Consider the following 13,976-nt stretch of genomic DNA (forward strand, 5'->3'; position numbering starts at 1 on the left):
ATTAATTCGCGCCGTAACTTGAGGAGTCCGGACAGAAGGAGTTCTGTTCCTTGTTACATTCCATTTTGTTACATTCCATTCCTGTTCCATTTTTGATGGATCCAGTCGTACGCCATTTTCGCACCAAATCTTGAATGCTGCTTTTCGCTGGTACGGAGCGAAGCGGATATTTGTCTCTGAATAATTGTTGTGTTTCCTTAATAGAGCTGGTCTGTACGTACGCCTCCACAACGAATATTCGCTCTGGTATTGAATAAGTCATGCTTATTTAAAAAACAACTCTTTACATGTGTTTAGAACGTCTGACTTTTAAACAGCAACCAGAAGAGGTTATAAGCAACAATGGCGCAACAACAATGACACAAAACACTTGGAAGATACAGTATAGCCAACATAATTACATTTTCAAGAAAAAAGAAAGAAAAGAAAACAATACCCTACATAATTTATTTTCCAAATCATAGGACATGAGATGGGGCCGGTTTTATCTGCCCAACCCTGTATAAGCAGTAATATGAACTGCTACCAGGGAGTCAAAAGGAGGATAGCAGTGGTCAAGGAAGCTTTTAATAGAAAAAGAAGCAAAAAAGAGACTTTGTATGGAGTGTGGCATTGTATGGGACAGAAACATGGACATTACGATGAAGTGAAGACAAGCGAGTAGAAGCATTTTAAATGTGGATATGAAGAAGAATGCAGCTTGTGAAATGGACATAGTACCAAAGAAATGAAGGGTGAAGAAAAATGACGCTGAAACTGATCAGGAAGAGAAAAAGGAATTGGTTGGGTCACTGACTGAGAAGAAACTGCCTGCTGAAGGATTTAATGGAAGGAATGGTGATCGGGAGAAGAGTTCGGGGCAGAAGAAGATATCAGATGATAGACGACATTACGATATATGGATCATATGCGGAGACAAAGAGGAAGACAGAAAATAAGAAAGACTGCATCTGCAATAAAGAGAAGATGTGTGCTTTTTAACGTAAGCTTTTGTGTGATTATTATTCCGCATTAATTCTCAGATAATTGCAGATTTTCAAAACGATATTTCTTTACTTCACTGATTTAACAGTTCATATGTAATTATCACTAATAACGTGTGAGAATATATTTAATGGTAACGGTTACTATTGTATTCAGCATCACAATCATGTTCATTTTCTATTGGTCTACTTGATTCTGGATAATTAAAAGAATCTTCGCACCCATATCATCAACTGAGAGTGAAACTAGCCTACCATCGCCAGTTTTCAGACGTTGCATTGTATCTTGTGCTTGAACCTTCTTAGCATTTCTCTTAATACTTTCATAACATTGATTTGTTTCACAGTTCGCGTTTTCACATCCAAATGGCGACTGAAATCTTGGGTTGAAGAAACCATGCTTATTCCTTTTTTCCAATGAAAGTTCCATCACTACGTGTGTCTTTAATTACATTCTTATAATTAATTTCTAGATCTACTAAAATAATTGTGTTTCTCATACGAGGTAACATTACTGCTCCTTATACGTTTCTTTTTCTCGATTTCCGTTCTAATTATGTTATTCACTAATACTTGCATAATCTATACTAATAATAAATCTGTAGCCGAAAATTTTCTGGTAATTTTCGCTTTTTCAAAAATAATTGGTCCTAACATGTATAATTAACCATCCTGAAACCGAAAATCGCTTTTTTGAAATTTTTGTTTATATGTCTGTCTGTCTGTCTGTCTGTCTGGATGTTTGTTACCTTTTCACACGATAATGGCTGAACCGATTTATATGAAAATTGGAATATAAATTAAGTTCGTTGTAACTTAGATTTTAGGCTATATGGAATTTAAAATACTTTATTTAAAAGGGGGGTTATAAGGGTGCTTGAATTAAATAAATCGAAATATCTCCCTTATTATTGATTTTCGTGAAACAGTTACATAACAAAACTTTCTTTAAAAATGATTTTCGATAAGTTTTACTCTAAGAAAAATTTTGATAGGATTGATACAAACCCTAGTCCTAGTACAAACCCTAGTAATGCCGCACTTCGATTATTGTGACGTTTTGTTAAGTGATCTAAGTTCTGAACTGTCAGTCAAGTTACAGCGAGCTCAGAATATGTGCGTCAGATACGTGTGCAACATCCGACGATATGATCACATATCACCGTCCTTCGCAAGTCTCTCGTGGCTCCGACTTAAAGAACGCAGAACTTTACACTCTTTGTCTTTACTCTTTCGAATTCTGCACACCTCAACACCAAATTACCTTTCGTATCGTTTCTCTTATGTATATTCTAACCACGACGTAAATACCAGATCACTTATCTGTGGCACGCTAAATATACCTCTTCATAGAACATCTTGTTATTCCTCATCTTTTACAATATCCACCTCGCGTCATTGGAATTCCTTGTCACAAAGTATTAGGGGCTGCAAGACAACAAACACCTTTAAGAACAGCTTAAAAGATAACCTTATTAGCATTTCACTCCAATCATACTGATTTAAAATATTACTGACTACACTGTTGCTTTTTTCTTTAGACATCATCCTGATTGTGCTGCATTTTCAAAATTGTCTCATAATAATCTCTTTCTATTATCTAATATAATTTGAAATATATTAACATTCTATGTATTTTAGTTTAATTCTGCTACACAGTTTATTTCAGTGTTTAATTAATAGTTCATAGTATTTTGTTGTTTAATTCGTAAATAACTCTTGTATACATGTAACTCTCATCTAAATCAAATTGTTGAATTCTTTGTAAGTTCATGCATATGTATATACACTTTCTGCTGGTTGAGTGGAAGAGAAGGCCTTACGGCCTTAACTCTGCCAGCTAAAATAAATCATTATTATTATTATTATTATTATTATTATTATTATTATTATTATTATTATTATTATTATATTTAATGAGATAAATGAGTTTTAAAATTAAAATAACGATGCCACCTATTGGCCTGTAATCAAATGGAAACAAATGACTTCATCTGTAAGGGGCCTTGGACAACAACAATCGAAAGCTATTAAACATAGCCTACAGAGAATGTTTTTGTGTTTGTATGAAGTAATATCGAAAGCTAATTATATACAAGAGTTTTAAAATAACAATACAATACATTTTCACCGCCACCTCAGATTATAGCGTTGTTGTTCCTGCAGTAACTCCTATGTACAAAATATAAAAATTTTGAGTAGGAAGAAAAAACACATTTATTCATTCCATGGCAATGGTACATAGGAGATCGTGAATTCTTACATTTTCGAAATAAAGAACTATAATTATATATCAATATAATATATGCTATATAACTATTTAAGTTATTTGAAGGGTTCAGAACCATAGTGGGCCAAGCGCCATTTACTGAAGACGTAAAAAACAAGGGTTAAAATTAAGTTATTACCATAATTCAATGGAAACATATAGCAAGTAATGTAAAGTATACACATTAAAACTAAAAGATATGTCAATCTTCATTAAAATATGGTTGCATGTAATAACAATTACGAAACATGTTAAAGGAATTGTCATGCACCAAATGAGTGGTCTCTGGATCAAAATGATAGCATTTAATTTTTTAAATACAATTTAAATTAAGTAACATACTAAACGATTTATACTTCTATCAAAAACTAATGTTCCCTGGATTAAATCTTCTATTTTAATTATGTAATTATTTTATATTTATTTCTAACGGGTGCAGCGGAGCGCACGGGTATGGCTAGTGTAAAAAATAAAATTTTCCGCTAAAACAAATGACTACACCACAACTATAGGCACATTCAGTAAACTTTCATATAATCAATGTTTCTTTGATTCCTGGTTACATTGCTCTTAACATCATGTTACCTAACCAAAGTACCTCAAATGGTTGGTGAAACACTATTACACTAACAGGATGTTTAATTGTTAACAACACGTTAATTAACATGTTGTTGGCGTTATTTTAACGAAGCTTGGTGAAACTGGGCCATAGTCTAATAATAATAAAAAACTTACTGGCTTTTAAGGAACCCGTTGGTTCATTTCCGCCCTCACATAAGCTCGCCATTGGTCCCTATCCTGAGCAAGATTAATCCATTCTCTATCATCGCATCCAACCTCAAATCGATTTTAATATTATTTTCCCATCTACGTCTCGGCCTCCCTAAAGGTCTTTTTTCCCTCCGGCCTCCCAACTAACACTCTATATGCATTTCTGGATTCACCCATACGTGATACATGCCCTGCCGATCTCAAACGTCTGGATTTAATGTTCCTAATTATGTCAGATGAAGGAAACAATGCGTGCAGTTCTGTGTTGTGTAACTTTCTCCATTCTCCTGTAACTTAATCTCTCTTAGCCCCAAATATTTTCCTAATGATCTTATTCTCAAAGACCCTTAATCTCTGTTCCTCAAAGTGAGAGTCCAAGTTTCACAACAATACAGAACAACCGGCAATATAACTGTTTTATAAATTCTAACTTTCTTTTTTTTTTTACAGCAAACTAGATGACAAAAGCTTCTCAACCGAATAATAACAGAAATTTGCCGTACTTATTCTGCGTTTAATTTCCTCCCGAGTGTCAATTATATTTGTTACTGTGCTCCAAGATATTTGAATTTTTCAACTTCTTCGAAGGATACATCTCCAATTTTTATATTTCCATTTCGTACAATACTTCTGGTCACGAAACATAATCTAATAACAATACACAAAATTTAAATACCGATAATGTAAACTGTTAACAATAATTTTAATAATAATCCCCTCCTTGACAAAATTCTGCATACGCCACAGGTCGAAAGATTCCATCGATTCTATAAATCTGGACGATCCGCCAATAACAGCGTACAGAAACCAATTCCTCATCTAAAGTTGTAACTTTGCATCATCTCCAGGAATCTAAAGTTCGTGATCTTATCCACAGTGATCATTGGAACGAATATGGAGTCCGCTGCTCATAAATCGTGTACGAGTGCAATAACTCTATCTTCGTGAAGGAACTTGGCGAGGCTTCCAACTTCCATCCGGGATGAACTTCAGAGTCAAGGTGAAGCCAGGTATGCCTTGAGATGCTAAGTTCGAATCTCGGAACAATGACGTGAGTAAATAAACACTTCATCTCCTGTTCACATTCCGAAGATGCCTGCAGTTCTGCACACATGCAGCCTCTCATGTCACGGCCTCTAAACAGACAGTGATCCGCAGCTGTCGCTTCCTCATTGTTGCTGCATCACAATAACACCTTCAATTTCCCAGAAGCTGTTGTCATTTTATTGTAGAGCAAAGCAGTGCAAACCACTCTCGTCTTCTAATTTAGATAAAGCCGCGTCTCGTCTTAACGGCACAGGGGGAACGAGGGAAGGTTCACGGCATTACTAACTCGAACTTAAAGTGGATATTGTAAGTGACATCCAATTTATATGAGAGCAACTAGTCAAGTCAATGAGAACAAGTTTTGTCAAATAAGACTTTTGATAGGCTACATTCAATAATTCAGAGAATACGAAATGATTCGTGTTGCAACGCTCCTCGATGTCACTGGTCCGCGATGGGGGTGAGTGTAACTGCAATCATCCACCCCGTAAGGGCTATACTATACGAACGTTAAAAACGTTGCGTTGACAACGTTCTTTTATAGGAACTTGGTTTTTTATAATATGATCCCTTATATAATTGCATAACTATACTACACAAGCGTTAAAATGCTGCGTTGGGTTGCGTTGCTTCGACGTTGGGAAGTTTCAACGCAGAGGTCTGCGTTGGCAACGCCAGCTTTTGCAAACGTATTCATACTACATGTGCGTCACCAACGCAACGTCAACAACAGACTGGATATTGTGAAGCAAATGCAGTTTTTACTACCTACTCTTGGTGAGAATGAAACCATTTCGAATAAACCTCCACCTAAATAAGAAGACATACCGGATGGTATTATTTCTCAGGCTACTTGGGTAAACGATACCCAAACAAAATCGGGACTATCTCTTTGCTCGACAGGGACAGGAAGAAAAGAAAAATCTGAAAATATTCTAGTAACTGTAACAAGGGATATTACAAATATATTATCAGAGAGAGTGGCCATACAAAGACAAGACAGAGAGAATGACAAGGATGTAAAACATAGCTTTCCTATTATCATTTGTCAAAATCATGGACAATTTTCCTCCAGAGCTTGCAATTGAAGCCTGTTTCAAAGTTTCTGAAGTGTTCAGAAACCTGCTTGTCGAGCAACGGGCAACATCAAGAATGTCCCAATTGTCAGATATGTCGCCGTTGAGTGTTATTGCCGATGGTTCAAATGATTCTGAATTCATTGCTAATTTCAGTCAGTACTGATTTCTACAGCTTGTTGTAATGTTCTTCATTTTCAACATATTATGCATAAAATAAAAATATAATCATTTTCAACATATTATGCATAAAATAAAAATATAATCATTACAAATTAAGGCAAATTTTATTACTTATCTTAATGTTACAACTAGCTTTTCGACAGGATGAATTGAGTTCCTCATTACAATATCAGTTTTCCTAATTTTATAAGAAATTAAATTCAAAAGATCATCAAAACTTTTTATTGACATTCTGTAATAGAGAAAAAAACTTGTCGAGATATTGTCGGTGATTTTCAAATGCAGCACAGTATAAAACTTTCCTGTCGAAAGTCTGTTAATGTTTGCGGGATGAATTCACCATCACCGTTTTTTTTTTCCCCTCTTTTTTTGAGACAGACTTATAAATTGAACACATAGCAGAGCTACATATGCAACTTATATAACATCCATTGCAGTTCTGAAACCAAACACAGCGTCCCTAACCCAATGTGTAGTTCATACATTTTTCACACGTTACCAACGCCAGTCAACGCAACATTTTTAACGTTCGTGTAGTATAGCCCTAAGACTTGCGAGAGGAGAATGTAAACAAAAACGTCCCAACAGCTACGTTTCGATCAAATTACTGTACATTCGTTACTTAATATTATTGAAAACTTAATTTCTTTTCTAAATTAATTTATTTTTAATTTCTTCAAAGATATTAACTTAAATCGAGATTGAGTTACAGAATCTACATTCGTAATAATGTTATTTTGAATTTACAACAAGTGTAAAGGAATCTTTAATGGAAATAGTTTTGTTTTATAGGAATGTATATTTTTTTACCATTTTGTAATTACAGCAAAGAAATGAACAGACACTGTGAATGTTAAATAAGTTTCACGGTATTAAATTTGAGTTAAAGTGGTTATAGCGTAATGAAGAATGTTAAAAATCAAACAATTTTCGTAATTAATTTTTTCAATATTTAATGTTTTCATCTACAGTAATTTGATCGAAACGTATGTCATGAGACGTTTTTGAGGTCACTGCTCCGCGATGGGGGTGAGTGTAATTGCAATCATCCACTCCGTAAGACTTGAGAGAGGAGAATGTAAACAAAAACGTCTCAACAGCTACGTTACGATCAAATTACTGTACATTCATTACCGGTACTTAATATTATTGAAAAATTAATTTCTTTTCTAAATTAATTTATTTTTAATTTCTTCAAAGATAATAACTTAAATGAAGATTGAGTTACAGAATTTATATTCGTAATAAAGTTATTTTGAATTTACGCCAAATATAAAGGAATCTTTAATGAAAATAGTTTTGTTTTATAAGAATAGGCTACACATATACTTTTTACTATTTTGTAATTACAGCAAACAAATCAACAGATACTGTTAATGTTAAATAAGTTTCACGGTATTAAATTTGAGTTAAAGTGGTTATAGCGTAATAAAGACTGTTAAAAATCAAACAATTTTCGTAATTAATTGATTCAATATTTAGTGTTTTCATTTAAAGTAATTTGATCAAAACGTGTCATGAGACGTTTCTGTTTACATTCTCCTCTCGCAAGTCTTGCGTATCGGATGATTGCAGTTACACTCACCCTCCCTGCGGAGCAATGGACCAAAGAGCGTTGCAGCTTTGCAACACGCTACATTTCGTTTTCGTATTCTCAAAACTATTGGACGAATCAAAAAACTTATTCCACAAAACATGTTCGTAATGACTTCATCTATTTACTTACTTACAAATTCCGGAAGTTCATTGCCGCCCTCACATAAGCCCGCCATCAGTCCCTATCCTGAGCAAGATTAATCCAGTCATTAGCATCATATCCCACCGCCCTCTAATCAATTTTAATATTATCCTCCCATCTACGTCTCGGAATCCTCAAAAGTCTTTCCTCTCAGATCTTCCAATTAACACTCTATATACATTTCTGGATTCGCCCATACTTACTAATGCCCTGCCCATCTCAAACGTCTGGATTTATGATTCTTAATTATGTTAGATGAAGAATACAATTCATGCAGTTATGCATTGTGTAACTTTCTCCATTCTCCTGTAACTTCATATCTCTTAGCCCCAAATATTTTCTTAAGCTCCTTATTCTCGAACATCCTTTACCTCTGTTCCTCTCTCAAAGTGGAAGTCCAAGTTTCACAGCCATACAGAACAACCGGTAATATAGGTGTTTTATAAGTTCTAACTTTCAGATTTTTTGACAGCAGACTAGATGACAAAAGCTTCTCAACCGAATAACAACAGGCATTTCCATATTTATTCTGTATTTAATTTCCTCTGGAGTGTTATTTATATTTGTTACTGTTGCTTCAAGACATTTGAATTTTCCCAGCTTTTCAAAGGATAAATTTCAAATTTTTATATTTCCATTTCGTACTATGTTCCGGCCACGAGACATAATCATATACTTCGTTTTGTTCTCGTGATTTACTTCCAATCCTATCTCCTTACTTGCTTCAAGTAAATTTCCCGTGTTTTCCCCTCATCGTTTGTGAATTTTCTCCTAACATATTCGCGTCATCAACATAATAATAATAATAATAATAATAATAATAATAATAATAACAACAACAATAATAAAGATTTTTTTTATTTCAAAGTGCTACTTAAATAGGTACTTAAAAAAACAATCCAGACTTCTGTTCATTTCTTTGAAAGTTTACAATATCTTAAGATATTGTAACGTAAGTTTTACATTACACCGTAAGAGAAACAATATCTGCTGAAATTACTATATCCACCTAACCTTGTAATTGTCTCTAGATTCCGAACTATAACACGGTTATACGAACATATTTTGTCTGGCGACACAGTATATCAATATAGTTACCTTGTAACTTGTGAACTTATCGTTGGAGCAAATTCAAGTTTTTTCAACCGGGATTGATAAAAATTAGTGCAAAATTAGTGCTTAATTATTGAGATATTACATTTCTCGTGTAAAACAATCAACAACTGAAAATGGCTTTAGAATCTTCCTCTTACATCTGTCAATGCAGCACACAGTCACAAGAAATTAATATTCCTTTTAAATAAGTTCGTTGTAGAGGTGTTGGGGAGGAAGGAGAAAATAATTTTAAATTTCCTGGTTTATGATGTGTCTTAAGTTACTTCTGCACTAACATAAACATGTTGCCAAGGTAATTTTTAGAAGTGAAAGGCAATATAAGAAACAAACATGATGCAATTTTTATAAATCGAAAAGTCAATGTTTTGTTTTCAAAAACATCCAGACTGTTTCATGCAAGATCTCTTACTGCATGAGTCCTAACTTTTTAAGTTCTGTAAATCCATTTAACACTTCCATGTTCAAACAAACTGCATAATATATGCACGACATAAAACGCAAGACTTTGCATAGATTACGCAGCAGAATCACCGTGGACGGACAGCTGCGAGTCGGTTCCCACTGCAGGACGAAGGGGAGACGGTAAAGACCTGGCTAAAAATATACGACTTTGCATCTATGGACTGGTTGCATGCTCTACTCAGAGAGATGCGCACAATTGAAGAAGGTATTGCGTTACGACTTATGCGAAATTATCTCACATAATTATTTCATGAGAAATTGTCGAAATTTATTTGTATAAAGTTGCCTCAAGTGTATGGATAAACTTATATGTTGCTTGAGTTGTGACAAGAAATTGTGAATTTATAAAAAAAACCGTGAATGATACATTTTTTCACTCTTCATGCTACTCGTTTTCTTTATTTAAATTCTCTATATACTTAGATATATTACGCCATTCGCTTTGTAAAATCCTAGATCATATATGTAACAGATAATTCCTCGCTACGTTAAAATCGGCAGCACTTTGAAGAGAACAACCGCCAGGATCGCCACCCGTCCGACGTAAACGAACACGAGATGGCAGCACAGTCGCTAATGCAATTCAATAGGTATTATGACGTGACTCCTTATGTAACAACTAGATGGCAGCGTAGTAAACCTGACAAAAGTTGTTAACCTCAAAGCCTGTAACCCTGACATATCCGTTACATATATGATCTAGGGTAAAATTTAAAATCAAGTTATTTTCATTTTCACAATCAAGTTACTGATTTTCAATAAGCAGTGAAATGTAAATGGCACATTTATTTCTCACTATGCATTACACTTACCAACATACAACCAGAGAATCACTATAATTTTATTCTAAATTAGCAATGTTATCTCTGTAGTGCTCGGGAAAGGTGGCACAAGTCAAAAATGTTGTCAATAAATTAATAAAAAATGTTTGTGGAAACTGTCTTATGCCACTTTTCTCAAGCATTCCACATCTGTACATACTGCATGCCCTTAGAAAATACGACAAATGTATTAAATATAAGGGAGCTGTGCATAATATTGCTTACAACCGGTTTATATTTGACCGGTCAGAGAACATTCGACAAGGTAGAGTATCCGACTGAATGTTTGCAGGCTAGACAGAACACCAGGCACACTTCATCATACAGAAACAGTGACATTTTCTTAGTACACAAACGGAGTAACAATTTAAGGAAATTTACTATGTTAATTTAAAAAATGTATTTGCTTGATATAGGCCTATAATTGATTCGAAACTTTAATATACTTATTTACATAATATAAAAATGAACAAGTGGACACCGGTAATAACAAAAGCAATAAGTATAATGCATATTATGAAATGTGGTGTGTAAGGAAATGCAAGAAAAGAATGAAACAATTACTTACCAAATAAAAGAGCAAATAACTACATATATTCTATTGTAACATTTACACTTTAAGGGGAGAGGATGGTATTTTTTTTTTACTTTTTTTCCTAATTGGTGTAAAATATTAATTTTTTGTATGTAGAGAGCTTATAGCTGTGGCAACTCAACCAAATAAAAATATTTTGAAAAAATATATATACCGTATTTGGGGACCCAAATTTGAAAAAAAATATACCCAATGCAGGATTGTACTAAAACCGATATATCTAAAAAGGTTTTTAAAGAGAGATTCAAACAGTTTTTGCAATGTATTTGCAAAAGTATGTTCTACAAACTGTCTGTAACAGAATTTTGATATTAGTCCCTACGTTGGTTAAATAAACAATTAAAATTTAATAACAATCTTCTGATTTGCTTTCTTGCAAACACACGCATATATTTCTAAAATGAAATCAATTAACAAAATTCTGTTACAGAGAAAAGTTTCCTAATAGTCTAAAGAATGTGTGCCCTAAATATCATGCATGTAACTTTAATAGTTCAGAAATTATATTCATTTTGTCTGGCAATGTAGCAAAAAAAAAAAAATGAAGCGGGCGTGTAATTTAAAAATCCATAGCGCAGGAAGTTTAAAAATGCCGTCTCAACATCCGATAAGGGCACAAATACCAACAAAATGTTATGCAACGCATTCCACACATATCAAAGGGTATTTAAATTTTTTTTTTTTTTTTAATTTAATATACCGGAAACAACAATAAAAGTGGGCGAGTGATTTAAAAATCCATAACGCAGGAAGTTTAAAAATGACGACTCAACATCCGATAAGGGCACAAATACCAACAAAATGTTATGCTATGCATTCCACACATATTACACAGTATTTTAAAGTTTTTTTTTTTTAATTTACTCATTTTTCACCAAAAAATACCATCCTCTCCCCTTAAACTCAAAATGCATACCTCTAAAACGGAAATTGTTAATTACTCTAAGCAGATACATTATTATTTCATTAATAAATTAGTTTTTAAGAAAATAGAATGTAATTAACAAAGGAAAAGTTAATTACCAGAACTGCATAAAAATAGCTTTTCCAAAGCCTCCTGTAAATGCAGTAACTAATGTTGGGTGTCATTATGACAGTTATCTTTAAATAACTCGAAACCGATTAGAGATATCTCAAAACGGATTGCATCATTGTTTTTTTTTTCAGAAAATTTCACATGATTTTGAGTATCTACATTAATATCATTTAAAATTTCAAAGTTGCATCCAAAATGGCGGCTTTTGAGATAGCTGAGGACTAGAATCGAATGTATCACTGGTAGAGCATTTGGTCTTATAAATACTGGTAACACCTATAGTAATCGAAAATCAAGCATAAGGAAAATATTTATATGGTTCCAGACTTTTGATTCACCCTGTACTATAATTTAAAGCCAAATTATATAACACGATCTACAGAAAAGTATGTAATGTACTTGTACATAAACTTCCTGCGATTTTAGTACATTTATTGCATATTAGAGTAAAACATAAATTAGTATGATATAGTGTGGTTGGTAACCCTGTAGTGGAGACAAGTTTGACGTCACACCGATGGGTATGTGAGAGTGACTTACAAGAACATCCCTTCGGGGCTCAGCGCGTGGTATCAGTCATAGCACGCACGTCACTTGCATTCCCGCGCTATACTTGTCAGCAACTCAGAACGCTGTCTTCCATGTCCCTCCGCCTACCCTGCGTACCTGCAACAAGAAAATCGCGCACACACTTCAGCACTAAGTACACAAGTTCTCTGCAGACACGTCACATGAGAAACAAATTCCTAGAAGGCAAAAAGACTGAAATCTCTGATCTGATATATCGCGAAAACTGTGGCGGCTTATGAAATTCTCTTGTGGAAGGATTCATTCGTTATATGACTGCAAGGATTTAAAAAATTTTCCGTTAATTGATTTTTTATCACTTTGCGACGAAGCACTGCAAATTTTAGCTGACATTGAGGTAAAACCATTAATAATGTCCATTTTTTTTTTATATATTCATCTTACGTTGTAACTAATTCAACAGTTCATAGCATAAATACACGTCAAAAAATGACTTTCATATTCCATCGGCAAGTCTATCGTGCTATCAAAAAGGATTGCGCTATATGGCAGTAAAAATTTTTAATAGCTTCCCTATCTATATAAAAAATGAAACTCAAAACATAAGACTGCAAATTTTAGCTGACATTGAGGTAAAACCATTAACAATGTCCACTTTTTTTACATATTCATCTTACATTGTAACTAATTCAACAGTTCATAGCATGAATACACGTCAAAAAAATGACTTTCATACTCAATCGGGAAGTCTATCGTGCTATCAAAAAGGATTGCGCTATATGGCAGTAAAAATTTTTAATAGCCTCCCTATCGGTATAAAAAATGAAACTCAAAACATAGGACTGCAAATTTTAGCAAACATTGAGGTAAAACCATTAATAATGTCCTTTTTTTTTTTTTTTTACATATTCGTCTTACGTTGTAACTAATTCAACAGTTCATAGCATAAGTACACGTCAAAAAAAATGACTTTCATACTCCATCGGGACGTCTATCGTGCTATCAAAAAGGATTGCGCTATATGGCATAAAAATGTTTAATAGCCTCCCTATCGATATAAAAAAATTAAACTCAAAACATAAGACTGCAAATTTTAGCTAACATTGAGGTAAAACCATTAATAATGTCCTTTTTTTTTTACATATTCATCTTACGTTGTAACTAATTCAACAGCTCACAGCATAAATACACGTCAAAAAAATTACTTTCATACTCTATCGGCAAATCTATCGTGCTACCAAAAAGGATTGCGCTATATGGCAGTAAAAATTTTTAATAGCCTCCCTATCGGTATAAAAAAATTAAACTGAAAACATACGATTATTTAGGCCAAATTAATGAGATACCTAAT

At 33.7% G+C, this 13,976-nt stretch overlaps 1 protein-coding gene across 3 annotated transcripts in view; it reads right to left on the reverse strand.

The window, feature by feature from the left end:
• The window catches only part of LOC138709440 (carbohydrate sulfotransferase 5-like), a 585,125-nt gene that overhangs the window by 290,261 nt on the left and 280,888 nt on the right, over window positions 1-13,976 (reverse strand). For 2 of the 3 annotated variants that reach the window (XM_069840207.1, XM_069840208.1), the window contains exon 2: window positions 12,638-12,763. The exons of the other annotated variant lie outside the window; for it this stretch is intronic. The gene's annotated coding sequence lies outside the window, so the exon portion shown is untranslated. The remainder of the gene's footprint in view (window positions 1-12,637; window positions 12,764-13,976) is intronic. 3 annotated transcript variants of the gene reach the window in all.

This window comes from Periplaneta americana, chromosome 11 (assembly GCF_040183065.1).
Source record: "Periplaneta americana isolate PAMFEO1 chromosome 11, P.americana_PAMFEO1_priV1, whole genome shotgun sequence".
Taxonomy (NCBI): Eukaryota; Metazoa; Arthropoda; class Insecta; order Blattodea; family Blattidae; genus Periplaneta; species Periplaneta americana.